The sequence below is a fragment of the Carcharodon carcharias genome, chromosome 14 (assembly GCF_017639515.1).
Source record: "Carcharodon carcharias isolate sCarCar2 chromosome 14, sCarCar2.pri, whole genome shotgun sequence".
Lineage (NCBI taxonomy): Eukaryota > Metazoa > Chordata > Chondrichthyes > Lamniformes > Lamnidae > Carcharodon > Carcharodon carcharias.
This window is the reverse complement of record NC_054480.1, coordinates 124,343,860-124,358,859: the sequence shown is the minus strand read 5'-3', so window position 1 is coordinate 124,358,859 and position 15,000 is coordinate 124,343,860.

Genomic DNA, 15,000 nt, shown 5'->3' with positions numbered 1-15,000 from the left:
GACCGAGAGAAAGAGACCAAGAGACCGAGAGAAAGAGAGAGACCCAGAGACCGAGAGGGAGACCCAGAGACCGAGAGAGAGAGATAGAGCGAGAGACCCAGAGAGTGAGAGAGAGAACGAGACCCAGAAAGAGAGAGAGAGAGAGAGAGACCCAGAGATCGAGCGAGAGAGAGAGATACAGAAATCGAGCGAGAGAGAGAGATACAGAGATCGAGCGAGAGAGAGAGATACAGAGATCGAGCGAGAGAGACCCAGAGACCGAGAGAGAGAGACCCAGAGACCGAGAGAAAGAGACCAAGAGAACGAGAGAGAGAGACCCAGAGACCGAGAGAGAGAGACCCAGAGACCGAGAGAGAGAGACCCAGAGACCGAGAGAGAGAGACCCAGAGACCGAGAGAGAGCGACCAAGAGACCGAGAGAGAGAGAGAAACCCAGAGACCGAGAGGGAGACCCAGAGACCGAGAGAGAGATAGAGCGAGAGACCCAGAGAGTGAGAGAGAGAGAACGAGACCCAGAAAGAGAGAGAGAGAGAGAGACCCAGAGATCGAGCGAGAGAGAGAGACCCAGAGATCGAGCGAGAGAGAGAGACCCAGAGATCGAGCGAGAGAGAGAGACCCAGAGATCGAGCGAGAGAGAGAGACCCAGAGATCGAGCGAGAGAGAGAGACCCAGAGATCGAGCGAGAGAGAGAGACCCAGAGATCGAGCGAGAGAGAGAGAGAGAGAGAGATTGAGAGAGAGATCCAGAGAGAGAGAGCGAGACCCAGAGACCGAGAGAGAGAGAGATAAAGAGAGCGAGGCCCAGAGAACGAGAGAGAGAGACCGAGATCCAGAGACGAGAGAGAGTCCCCCAGAGACAGAGAGAGAGCGACACAGAGATGGAGAGAGAGAGAGACCCAGAAACTGAGAGAGAGAGGGAGAGAGAAAGAGAGACCCAGAGACTCAGAGAGAGTCCCAGAGACTGAGAGAGAGAGAGACCCAGAGACCGAGAGAGAGAGAGACCCAGAGACCGAGAGAGAGAGAGAGAGACCGAGAGAGAGAGAGACCGAGACCTCGAGACCGAGGCCGAGACCCAGAGACTGAGAGAGAAAAAGAGACACAGAAACTGAGAGAGAGAGAGACCCAGAGACGAGATAGAGACCCAGAAACTGAGAGAGAGAGGGAGAGAGAAAGAGAGAGAGAGACCCAGAGGGTCAGAGAGAGAGAGAGAGACAGAGACCGAGAGAGTGAGACCGAGACCCAGAGACGAGAGAGAGACCCCCAGAGACTGAGAGAAAGCGACACAGAGATGGAGAGAGAGAGAGAGAGACCCAGAAACTGAGAGAGAGAGGGAGACCCAGAGACCGAGTGAGAGAGAGACCCAGAGACCGAGTGAGAGAGAGACCCAGAGACCGAGTGAGAGAGAGACCCAGAGACCGAGTGAGAGAGAGACCCAGAGACCGAGTGAGAGAGAGACCCAGAGACCGAGTGAGAGAGAGACCCAGAGACCGAGTGAGAGAGAGACCCAGAGACCGAGTGAGAGAGAGACCCAGAGACCGAGTGAGAGAGAGACCCAGAGACCGAGTGAGAGAGAGACCCAGAGACCGAGTGAGAGAGAGACCCAGAGACCGAGTGAGAGAGAGACCCAGAGACCGAGTGAGAGAGAGACCCAGAGACCGAGTGAGAGAGAGACCCAGAGACCGAGTGAGAGAGAGAGACCCAGAGACCGAGTGAGAGAGAGAGACCCAGAGACCGAGTGAGAGAGAGAGACCCAGAGACCGAGTGAGAGAGAGAGACCCAGAGACCGAGTGAGAGAAAGAGACCCAGAGACCGAGTGAGAGAAAGAGACCCAGAGACCGAGTGAGAGAAAGAGACCCAGAGACCGAGTGAGAGAAAGAGACCCAGAGACCGAGTGAGAGAAAGAGACCCAGAGACCGAGTGAGAGAAAGAGACCCAGAGACCGAGTGAGAGAAAGAGACCCAGAGACCGAGTGAGAGAAAGAGACCCAGAGACCGAGAGAGAGAAAGAGACCCAGAGACCGAGAGAGAGAGAGAGACCCAGAGACCGAGAGAGAGAGAGAGAGACCGAGAGAGAGAGAGACCCAGAGACCGAGAGAGAGACCCAGAGATCGAGAGAGAGAGAGAGAGAGAGACCCAGAGATCGAGCGAGAGAGAGACCCAGAGACCGAGAGAGAGAGAGAGATTGAGAGAGAGATCCAGAGAGAGAGCGAGACCCAGAGACCGAGAGAGAGAGAGATAAAGAGAGCGAGGCCCAGAGAACGAGAGAGAGAGACCGAGATCCAGAGACAGAGAGAGAGCGACACAGAGATGGACAGAGAGAGAGACCCAGAAACAGAGAGAGAGGGAGAGAGAAAGAGAGACCCAGAGACTCAGAGAGAGAGAGAGTCCCAGAGACTGAGAGAGAGAGAGACCCAGAGACCGAGAGAGAGAGACCCAGAGACCGAGAGAGAGAGAGCCAGAGACCGAGAGAAAGAGAGAGAGACCGAGAGAGAGAGAGAGACCGAGACCGAGAGAGAGAGACCCCCAGAGACTGAGGGAGAGAGAGATCCAGAGAGAGAGAGAGACCGAGAGCCCGTGTCCGAAAGACAGAGGCCGAGACCCAGAGACCGAGAGAGAGAGGGAGACCCAGATACTGAGAGAGACCCAAAGACCGATACAGAGAGAGAGAGAGAGAGAGAGAGAGAGACACACCCAGAGAGAGAGAGAGAGAGAGAGAGAGAGAGAGAGACAGACACCCAGGGACCGAAAGAGAGAGGCCCAGAGACCGAGAGAGAGAGAGACCCAGAGAACTAGTGAGAGAGAGACCCAGAGACCGAGAGAGAGAGACCCAGAGACCGAGAGAGAGAGACCCAGAGACCGAGAGAGAGAGACCCAGAGACCGAGAGAGAGAGACCCAGAGACCGAGAGAGAGAGACCCAGAGACCGAGAGGGAGAGACCCAGAGACCGAGAGGGAGAGACCCAGAGACCGAGAGGGAGAGACCCAGAGACCGAGAGGGAGAGACCCAGAGACCGAGAGGGAGAGACCCAGAGACCGAGAGGGAGAGACCCAGAGACCGAGAGGGAGAGACCCAGAGACCGAGAGGGAGAGACCCAGAGACCGAGAGGGAGAGACCCAGAGACCGAGAGGGAGAGACCCAGAGACCGAGAGGGAGAGACCCAGAGACCGAGAGGGAGAGACCCAGAGACCGAGAGGGAGACCCAGAGACCGAGAGAGAGAGATAGAGCGAGAGACCCAGAGAGTGAGAGAGAGAACGAGACCCAGAGAGTGAGAGAGAGAACGAGACCCAGAGAGTGAGAGAGAGAACGAGACCCAGAGATCGAGCGAGAGAGAGAGACCCAGAGATCGAGCGAGAGAGAGAGACCCAGAGATCGAGCGAGAGAGAGAGACCCAGAGATCGAGCGAGAGAGAGAGACCCAGAGATCGAGCGAGAGAGAGAGATACAGAGATCGAGCGAGAGAGAGAGAGACCCAGAGACCGAGAGAGAGAGACCCAGAGACCGAGAGAGAGAGACCCAGAGACCGAGAGAGAGAGACCCAGAGACCGAGAGAGAGAGACCCAGAGACCGAGAGAGAGAGACCCAGAGACCGAGAGAGAGAGACCCAGAGACCGAGAGAGAGCGACCCAGAGACCGAGAGAGAGCGACCCAGAGACCGAGAGAGAGCGACCCAGAGACCGAGAGAGAGCGACCCAGAGACCGAGAGAGAGCGACCCAGAGACCGAGAGAGAGCGACCCAGAGACCGAGAGAGAGCGGCCCAGAGACCGAGAGAGAGAGGCCCAGAGACCGAGAGAGAGAGACCCAGAGACCGAGAGAGAGAGACCCAGAGACCGAGAGAGAGAGACCCAGAGACCGAGAGAGAGAGAGACCCAGAGACCGAGTGAGAGAGAGACCCAAAGACCGAGTGAGAGAAAGAGACCCAAAGACCGAGTGAGAGAAAGAGACCCAGAGACCGAGTGAGAGAAAGAGACCCAGAGACCGAGTGAGAGAAAGAGACCCAGAGACCGAGTGAGAGAAAGAGACCCAGAGACCGAGTGAGAGAAAGAGACCCAGAGACCGAGTGAGAGAAAGAGACCCAGAGACCGAGTGAGAGAAAGAGACCCAGAGACCGAGTGAGAGAAAGAGACCCAGAGACCGAGTGAGAGAAAGAGACCCAGAGACCGAGTGAGAGAAAGAGACCCAGAGACCGAGTGAGAGAAAGAGACCCAGAGACCGAGTGAGAGAAAGAGACCCAGAGACCGAGTGAGAGAAAGAGACCCAGAGACCGAGTGAGAGAAAGAGACCCAGAGACCGAGTGAGAGAAAGAGACCCAGAGACCGAGTGAGAGAAAGAGACCCAGAGACCGAGTGAGAGAAAGAGACCCAGAGACCGAGTGAGAGAAAGAGACCCAGAGACCGAGTGAGAGAAAGAGACCCAGAGACCGAGTGAGAGAAAGAGACCCAGAGACCGAGTGAGAGAAAGAGACCCAGAGACCGAGTGAGAGAAAGAGACCCAGAGACCGAGAGAGAGAGAGAGAGAGAGACCCAGAGACCGAGAGAGAGAGAGAGAGACCCAGAGACCGAGAGAGAGAGAGAGAGACCCAGAGACCGAGAGAGAGAGAGACCCAGAGACCGAGAGAGAGACCCAGAGACTGAGAGAGAGAGAGAGAGAGACACACCCAGAGAGAGAGAGAGAGAGAGAGACCCAGAGACCAAGGGAGACCCAGGGACTGAGAGAGAGAGAGAGAGATAGTGAGAGAGAGATAGTGAGAGAGAGATAGTGAGAGAGAGATAGTGAGAGAGAGATAGTGAGAGAGAGATAGTGAGAGAGAGATAGTGAGAGAGAGATAGTGAGAGAGAGATAGTGAGAGAGAGAGACCCAGAGAGAGAGACCCAGAGAGAGAGACCCAGAGAGAGAGACCCAGAGAGAGAGACCCAGAGAGAGAGACCCAGAGAGAGAGACCCAGAGAGAGAGACCCAGAGAGAGAGACCCAGAGAGAGCCAGAGACCGAGAGAGAGAGAGCCAGAGACCGAGAGAGAGAGAGCCAGAGACCGAGAGAGAGAGAGCCAGAGACCGAGAGAGAGAGAGCCAGAGACCGAGAGAGAGAGAGCCAGAGACCGAGAGAGAGAGAGCCAGAGACCGAGAGAGAGAGAGCCAGAGACCGAGAGAGAGAGAGCCAGAGACCGAGAGAGAGAGAGCCAGAGACCGAGAGAAAGAGAGAGAGACCGAGAGAGAGAGAGAGACCGAGACCGAGAGAGAGAGACCCCCAGAGACTGAGGGAGAGAGAGATCCAGAGAGAGAGAGAGACCGAGAGCCCGTGTCCGAAAGACAGAGGCCGAGACCCAGAGACCGAGAGAGAGAGGGAGACCCAGATACTGAGAGAGACCCAAAGACCGATACAGAGAGAGAGAGAGAGAGAGAGAGAGACACACCCAGAGAGAGAGAGAGAGAGAGAGAGAGAGAGAGAGAGAGAGAGAGAGAGAGAGACAGACACCCAGGGACCGAAAGAGAGAGGCCCAGAGACCGAGAGAGAGAGAGACCCAGAGACCTAGTGAGAGAGAGACCCAGAGACCGAGAGAGAGAGACCCAGAGACCGAGAGAGAGAGACCCAGAGACCGAGAGAGAGAGACCCAGAGACCGAGAGAGAGAGACCCAGAGACCGAGAGAGAGAGACCCAGAGACCGAGAGGGAGAGACCCAGAGACCGAGAGGGAGAGACCGAGAGGGAGAGACCCAGAGACCGAGAGGGAGACCCAGAGACCGAGAGAGAGAGATAGAGCGAGAGACCCAGAGAGTGAGAGAGAGAACGAGACCCAGAAAGTGAGAGAGAGAACGAGACCCAGAAAGAGAGAGAGAGAGACCCAGAGATCGAGCGAGAGAGAGAGACCCAGAGATCGAGCGAGAGAGAGAGATACAGAGATCGAGCGAGAGAGAGAGAGACCCAGAGACTGAGAGAGAGAGACCCAGAGACCGAGAGAGAGAGACCCAGAGACCGAGAGAGAGAGACCCAGAGACCGAGAGAGAGAGACCCAGAGACCGAGAGAGACAGACCCAGAGACCGAGAGAGAGAGACCCAGAGACCGAGAGAGAGAGACCCAGAGACCGAGAGAGAGAGACCCAGAGACCGAGAGAGAGAGACCCAGAGACCGAGAGAGAGAGACCCAGAGACCGAGAGAGAGAGACCCAGAGACCGAGAGAGAGCGACCCAGAGACCGAGAGAGAGCGACCCAGAGACCGAGAGAGAGCGACCCAGAGACCGAGAGAGAGCGACCCAGAGAGAGCGACCCAGAGACCGAGAGAGAGCGACCCAGAGACCGAGAGAGAGCGACCCAGAGACCGAGAGCGACCCAGAGACCGAGAGAGAGCGACCCAGAGACCGAGAGAGAGCGACCCAGAGACCGAGAGAGAGCGACCCAGAGACCGAGAGAGAGCGACCCAGAGACCGAGAGAGAGCGACCCAGAGACCGAGAGAGAGCGACCCAGAGACCGAGAGAGAGCGACCCAGAGACCGAGAGAGAGCGACCCAGAGACCGAGAGAGAGCGACCCAGAGACCGAGAGAGAGCGACCCAGAGACCGAGAGAGAGAGACCCAGAGACCAAGAGAGAGAGACCCAGAGACCGAGAGAGAGAGACCCAGAGACCGAGAGAGAAAGACCCAGAGACCGAGAGAGAAAGACCCAGAGACCGAGAGAGAAAGACCCAGAGACCGAGAGAGAAAGACCCAGAGACCGAGAGAGAAAGACCCAGAGACCGAGAGAGAGAGAGAGACCAAGAGACCGAGAGAGAGAGACCAAGAGACCGAGAGAGAGAGACCAAGAGACCGAGAGGGAGACCCAGAGACCGAGAGAGAGATAGAGCGAGAGACCCAGAGAGTGAGAGAGAGAGAACGAGACCCAGAAAGAGAGAGAGAGAGAGAGAGAGAGACCCAGAGATCGAGCGAGAGAGAGAGACCCAGAGATCGAGCGAGAGAGAGAGAGACCCAGAGACCGAGAGAGAGAGAGATAAAGAGAGCGAGGCCCAGAGAACGAGAAAGAGAGACCGAGATCCAGAGACGAGAGAGAGTCCCCCAGAGACAGAGAGAGAGCGACACAGAGATGGAGAGAGAGAGAGAGACCCAGAAACTGAGAGAGAGAGGGAGAGAGAAAGAGAGACCCAGAGACTCAGAGAGAGAGAGTCCCAGAGACTGAGAGAGAGAGACCCAGAGACCGAGAGAGAGAGAGACCCAGAGACTGAGAGAGAGAGAGAGACCGAGACCTCGAGACCGAGGCCGAGACCCAGAGACTGAGAGAAAAAGAGACGCAGAAACTGAGAGAGAGACCCAGAGACGAGATAGAGACCCAGAAACTGAGAGAGAGAGGGAGAGAAAGAGAGAGAGAGACGCAGAGGGTCAGAGAGAGAGAGAGAGACCGAGAGTGAGACCGAGACCCAGAGACTGAGAGAGACCCCCAGAGACTGAGAGAGACCGACACAGAGATGGAGAGAGAGAGAGAGCGAGACCCATAAACTGAGAGAGAGAGACCCAGAGACCGAGTGAGAGAAAGAGACCCAGAGACCGAGTGAGAGAAAGAGACCCAGAGACCGAGTGAGAGAAAGAGACCCAGAGACCGAGTGAGAGAAAGAGACCCAGAGACCGAGTGAGAGAAAGAGACCCAGAGACCGAGTGAGAGAAAGAGACCCAGAGACCGAGTGAGAGAAAGAGACCCAGAGACCGAGTGAGAGAAAGAGACCCAGAGACCGAGTGAGAGAAAGAGACCCAGAGACCGAGTGAGAGAAAGAGACCCAGAGACCGAGTGAGAGAAAGAGACCCAGAGACCGAGTGAGAGAAAGAGACCCAGAGACCGAGTGAGAGAAAGAGACCCAGAGACCGAGTGAGAGAAAGAGACCCAGAGACCGAGTGAGAGAAAGAGACCCAGAGACCGAGTGAGAGAAAGAGACCCAGAGACCGAGTGAGAGAAAGAGACCCAGAGACCGAGTGAGAGAAAGAGACCCAGAGACCGAGTGAGAGAAAGAGACCCAGAGACCGAGTGAGAGAAAGAGACCCAGAGACCGAGTGAGAGAAAGAGACCCAGAGACCGAGTGAGAGAAAGAGACCCAGAGACCGAGTGAGAGAAAGAGACCCAGAGACCGAGTGAGAGAAAGAGACCCAGAGACCGAGTGAGAGAAAGAGACCCAGAGACCGAGTGAGAGAAAGAGACCCAGAGACCGAGTGAGAGAAAGAGACCCAGAGACCGAGTGAGAGAGAGAGACCCAGAGACCGAGAGAGAGAGAGAGAGAGAGAGAGAGAGACCCAGAGACCGAGAGAGAGAGAGAGAGAGACCCAGAGACCGAGAGAGAGAGAGAGAGAGACCCAGAGACCGAGAGAGAGAGAGAGAGAGACCCAGAGACCGAGAGAGAGAGAGAGACCCAGAGACCGAGAGAGAGAGAGAGACCCAGAGACCGAGAGAGAGAGAGAGACCCAGAGACCGAGAGAGAGACCCAGAGACCGAGAGAGAGACCCAGAGACCGAGAGAGAGACCCAGAGACCGAGAGAGAGAGAGAGAGAGCGAGAGAGACACACCCAGAGAGAGAGAGAGAGACCCAGAGACCAAGGGAGACCCAGGGACTTAGAGAGAGAGAGAGATAGTGAGAGAGAGATAGTGAGAGAGAGAGATAGTGAGAGAGAGATAGTGAGAGAGAGATAGTGAGAGAGAGATAGTGAGAGAGAGATAGTGAGAGAGAGAGATAGTGAGAGAGAGAGATAGTGAGAGAGAGAGATAGTGAGAGAGAGAGATAGTGAGAGAGAGAGATAGTGAGAGAGAGAGATAGTGAGAGAGAGATAGTGAGAGAGAGATAGTGAGAGAGAGATAGTGAGAGAGAGATAGTGAGAGAGAGATAGTGAGAGAGAGACCCAGAGAGAGAGACCCAGAGAGAGAGACCCAGAGAGAGAGACCCAGAGAGAGAGACCCAGAGAGAGAGACCCAGAGAGAGAGACCCAGAGAGAGAGACCCAGAGAGAGAGAGCCAGAGACCGAGAGAGAGAGAGCCAGAGACCGAGAGAGAGAGAGCCAGAGACCGAGAGAGAGAGCCAGAGACCGAGAGAGAGAGAGCCAGAGACCGAGAGAGAGAGAGAGCCAGAGACCAAGAGAGAGAGAGCCAGAGACCAAGAGAGAGAGAGAGACCGAGAGAGAGAGAGAGAGACCGAGACCGAGAGAGAGAGAGACCCCCAGAGACTGAGGGAGAGAGAGATCCAGAGAGAGAGAGAGACCGAGAGCCCGTGTCCGAAAGAGAGAGGCCGAGACCCAGAGACCGAGAGAGAGAGGGAGACCCAGATACTGAGAGAGACCCAAAGACCGATAGAGAGAGAGAGAGAGAGAGAGAGAGAGAGAGAGAGACACACCCAGAGAGAGAGAGAGAGAGAGAGAGAGACAGACACCCAGGGACCGAAAGAGAGAGGCCCAGAGACCGAGAGAGAGAGAGAGAGAGACCCAGAGACCTAGTGAGAGAGAGACCCAGAGACCTAGTGAGAGAGAGACCCAGATACTGAGAGAGACCCAAAGACCGATAGAGAGAGAGAGAGAGAGAGAGAGATACAGAGACCAAGAGAGAGAGAGAGACCCAGAGACCGAGAGAGAGAGACCAAGAGACCGAGAGAGAGAAAGAGAGAGAGAGAAAGACACACCCAGAGACAGAGAGAGACCCAGAGACCAAGGGAGACCCAGAACCTGAGAGAGAGAGAGAGAGAGAGGGAGACCCAGAGAGAGAGACCCAGAGACCAAGAGAGAGAGAGAGCCAGAGACCGAGAGAGAGAGAGAGAGAGACCGAGACCCAGAGACCGAGAGAGAGAGACCCACAGACTGAGAGAGCCAGAGAGAGAAGAGTGACCCAGATACAGAGAGAGAGAGATCAAGAGAGGGTGACCCAGAGACCGAGAGAGAGAGAGAGACCCAGATACTGAGAGAGAGAGAGACCCAAAGACCGATAGAGAGAGAGAGAGAGAGGGAGAGAGAGACCCAGAGACTGAGAGAGAGAGAGAGGCCCAGAGACCAAGAGAGAGAGACCCAGAGACCGAGAGAGAGAGAGAGTGAGAGAGACCCAGAGACCGAGGGAGAGAGAGAGAGACCCATAGACTGAGAGTGAGAGAGATACAGAAACCGAGAGAGAGGGAGACCCAGAGACCGAGAGAGAGCGAGAGAGAGATCCAGAGACTGAGAGAGGGAGGCCCAGAGACTGAGAGAGAGAGAGAGAGAGCGAGACCCAGAAAGAGAGAGAGAGACGCAGAGATCGAGAGAGAGAGAGATACAGAGACCAAGAGAGAGAGAGACCCAGAGACCAAGAGAGAGAGAGAGACCCAGAGACCAAGACAGAGAGAGCGCGACCCAGAAAGAGAGAGAGAGGCCCAGAGACCAAGAGAGAGAGACCCAGAGACCGAGAGAGAGAGAGAGAGACCCATAGACTGAGAGTGAGAGAGATACAGAAACCGAGAGAGAGGGAGACCCAGAGACTGAGAGAGAGCGAGAGAGAGATCCAGAAAGAGAGAGAGACCCAGAGACCAAGAGAGAGAGAGAGACCCAGAGACCAAGAGAGAGAGCGCGACCCAGAGACCAAGAGAGAGAGCGCGACCCAGAGACCAAGAGAGAGAGCGCGACCCGGAGACCGAGTGAGAGAGCGCGACCCGGAGACCGAGTGAGAGAGCGCGACCCGGAGACCGAGTGAGAGAGCGCGACCCGGAGACCGAGTGAGAGAGCGCGACCCGGAGACCGAGTGAGAGAGCGCGACCCGGAGACCGAGTGAGAGAGCGCGACCCGGAGACCGAGTGAGAGAGCGCGACCCGGAGACCGAGTGAGAGAGCGCGACCCGGAGACCGAGTGAGAGAGCGCGACCCGGAGACCGAGTGAGAGAGCGCGACCCGGAGACCGAGTGAGAGAGCGCGACCCGGAGACCGAGTGAAAGAGAGACCCGGAGACCGAGTGAAAGAGAGACCCGGAGACCGAGTGAAAGAGAGACCCGGAGACCGAGTGAAAGAGAGACCCGGAGACCGAGTGAAAGAGAGACCCGGAGACCGAGTGAAAGAGAGACCCGGAGACCGAGTGAAAGAGAGACCCGGAGACCGAGTGAAAGAGAGACCCGGAGACCGAGTGAAAGAGAGACCCGGAGACCGAGTGAAAGAGAGACCCGGAGACCGAGTGAAAGAGAGACCCGGAGACCGAGTGAAAGAGAGACCCGGAGACCGAGTGAAAGAGAGACCCGGAGACCGAGTGAAAGAGAGACCCGGAGACCGAGTGAAAGAGAGACCCGGAGACCGAGTGAAAGAGAGACCCGGAGACCGAGTGAAAGAGAGACCCGGAGACCGAGTGAAAGAGAGACCCGGAGACCGAGTGAAAGAGAGACCCGGAGACCGAGTGAAAGAGAGACCCGGAGACCGAGTGAAAGAGAGACCCGGAGACCGAGTGAAAGAGAGACCCGGAGACCGAGTGAAAGAGAGACCCGGAGACCGAGTGAAAGAGAGACCCGGAGACCGAGTGAAAGAGAGACCCGGAGACCGAGTGAAAGAGAGACCCGGAGACCGAGTGAAAGAGAGACCCGGAGACCGAGTGAAAGAGAGACCCGGAGACCGAGTGAAAGAGAGACCCGGAGACCGAGTGAAAGAGAGACCCGGAGACCGAGTGAAAGAGAGACCCGGAGACCGAGTGAAAGAGAGACCCGGAGACCGAGTGAAAGAGAGACCCGGAGACCGAGTGAAAGAGAGACCCGGAGACCGAGTGAAAGAGAGACCCGGAGACCGAGTGAAAGAGAGACCCGGAGACCGAGTGAAAGAGAGACCCGGAGACCGAGTGAAAGAGAGACCCGGAGACCGAGTGAAAGAGAGACCCGGAGACCGAGTGAAAGAGAGACCCGGAGACCGAGTGAAAGAGAGACCCGGAGACCGAGTGAAAGAGAGACCCGGAGACCGAGTGAAAGAGAGACCCGGAGACCGAGTGAAAGAGAGACCCGGAGACCGAGTGAAAGAGAGACCCGGAGACCGAGTGAAAGAGAGACCCGGAGACCGAGTGAAAGAGAGACCCGGAGACCGAGTGAAAGAGAGACCCGGAGACCGAGTGAAAGAGAGACCCGGAGACCGAGTGAAAGAGAGACCCGGAGACCGAGTGAAAGAGAGACCCGGAGACCGAGTGAAAGAGAGACCCGGAGACCGAGTGAAAGAGAGACCCGGAGACCGAGTGAAAGAGAGACCCGGAGACCGAGTGAAAGAGAGACCCGGAGACCGAGTGAAAGAGAGACCCGGAGACCGAGTGAAAGAGAGACCCGGAGACCGAGTGAAAGAGAGACCCGGAGACCGAGTGAAAGAGAGACCCGGAGACCGAGTGAAAGAGAGACCCGGAGACCGAGTGAAAGAGAGACCCGGAGACCGAGTGAAAGAGAGACCCGGAGACCGAGTGAAAGAGAGACCCGGAGACCGAGTGAAAGAGAGACCCGGAGACCGAGTGAAAGAGAGACCCGGAGACCGAGTGAAAGAGAGACCCGGAGACCGAGTGAAAGAGAGACCCGGAGACCGAGTGAAAGAGAGACCCGGAGACCGAGTGAAAGAGAGACCCGGAGACCGAGTGAAAGAGAGACCCGGAGACCGAGTGAAAGAGAGACCCGGAGACCGAGTGAAAGAGAGACCCGGAGACCGAGTGAAAGAGAGACCCGGAGACCGAGTGAAAGAGAGACCCGGAGACCGAGTGAAAGAGAGACCCGGAGACCGAGTGAAAGAGAGACCCGGAGACCGAGTGAAAGAGAGACCCGGAGACCGAGTGAAAGAGAGACCCGGAGACCGAGTGAAAGAGAGACCCGGAGACCGAGTGAAAGAGAGACCCGGAGACCGAGTGAAAGAGAGACCCGGAGACCGAGTGAAAGAGAGACCCGGAGACCGAGTGAAAGAGAGACCCGGAGACCGAGTGAAAGAGAGACCCGGAGACCGAGTGAAAGAGAGACCCGGAGACCGAGTGAAAGAGAGACCCGGAGACCGAGTGAAAGAGAGACCCGGAGACCGAGTGAAAGAGAGACCCGGAGACCGAGTGAAAGAGAGACCCGGAGACCGAGTGAAAGAGAGACCCGGAGACCGAGTGAAAGAGAGACCCGGAGACCGAGTGAAAGAGAGACCCGGAGACCGAGTGAAAGAGAGACCCGGAGACCGAGTGAAAGAGAGACCCGGAGACCGAGTGAAAGAGAGACCCGGAGACCGAGTGAAAGAGAGACCCGGAGACCGAGTGAAAGAGAGACCCGGAGACCGAGTGAAAGAGAGACCCGGAGACCGAGTGAAAGAGAGACCCGGAGACCGAGTGAGAGAGAGACCCGGAGACCGAGTGAGAGAGAGACCCAGAGACCGAGTGAGAGAGAGACCCAGAGACCGAGTGAGAGAGAGACCCAGAGACCGAGTGAGAGAGAGACCCAGAGACCGAGTGAGAGAGAGACCCAGAGACCGAGTGAGAGAGAGACCGAGACCCCATGTCTGAAAGAGAGAGGCCAAGACCCAGAGACCAAGGGAGAGAGAGAGACACAGATACTGAGAGAGACCCAAAGACCGATAGAGAGAGAGAGAGAGAGAGATACAGAGACCAAGAGAGAGAGAGACCCCCAGAGACCGAGAGGGAGACCCAGAGACCGAGAGAGAGAGAGAGAGAGAGAGAGAGAGCGTGAGACCAAGAGATCGAGAGAGGGAGACCCAGAGAGAGAGACCCAGAGACCAAGAGAGAGAGAGAGAGAGACCCAGAGACTGAGAGAGAGAGAGAGAGCCAGACTGAGAGAGAGAGAGAGAGAGCCAGAGAGAGAGAGAGAGAGAGAGAGACCGAGACCCAGAGACCGAGAGAGAGAGACCCCCAGAGACTGAGAGAGAGAGATCCAGAGAGACCGAGAGCCCGTGTCCGAAAGAGAGAGGCCGAGACCCAGAGACCGAGAGAGAGAAAGACCGAGACCCAGAGACCGTGAGAGAGAGATAGAGAGACCGAGACCCAGAGAGAGAGAGACCCCGAGACACCGAGAGAGAGAGAGACCTTAGAGACTGAGAGAGAGAGAGAGACCGAGACCCCGTGTCCTAAAGAGAGAGGCCGAGACCCAGAGACCAATAGAGAGAGAGAAAGAGAGAGAGAGAAACCCAAGACTCAGAAAGAGAGAGAGAGACCCAGATACTGAGAGAGACCCAAACACCGATAGAGAGAGAGAGAGAGAGAGAGAGAGAGAGAGAGAGAGAGATACAGACAGAGAGAGAGACACACCCAGAGAGAGGGAGAGGGACCGAGACCTAGAGACTGAGTGAGAGAGAGAGAGAGACCGAGACCCAGAGACCGAGAGAGAATGAGTGAGAGAGAGAGAGATAGTGAGAGAGAGACCCAGAGAGAGAGACCCAGAGACCAAGAGAGAGAGAGAGCCAGAGACAGACGAGAGAGAGAGAGAGACCGAGACCCAGAGACCGAGAGAGAGAGACCCCCAGAGACTGAGAGAGAGAGAGATCCAGAGAGAGAGAGACTGGAAGCCCGTGTCCAAAAGAGAGAGGCCGAGACCCAGAGACCGAGAGAGAGAGGGAGACCCAGATACTGAGAGAGACCCAAAGACCGATACAGAGAGAGAGAGAGAGAGAGACAGACACACCTGAGAGAGAGAGAGAGAGATACAGAGACCAAGAGAGAGAGAGACCCAGAGACCGAGAGGGAGACCCAGAGACCGAGAGAGAGAGAGTGAGAGACCCAGAGAGCGAGAGAGAGAATGAGACCCAGAAAGAGAGAGAGAGAGAGAGACCCAGAGACCGAGAGAGAGAGACCAAGAGACCAAGAGAGAGAGACCAAGAGACCGAGAGAGAGAGACCAAGAGACCGAGAGAGAGAGACCAAGAGACCGAGAGAGAGAAAGAGAGAGAGAGAAAGACACACCCAGAGACAGAGAGAGACCTGGAGACCGAGGGAGACCCAGAGACCGAGAGAGAGAGAGAGAGAGAGAGAGAGAGAGATAGTGAGAGAGAGACCCAGAGACCAAGAGAGAGAGAGAGAGACCCAGAGACCGAGAGAGAGAGACCGAGA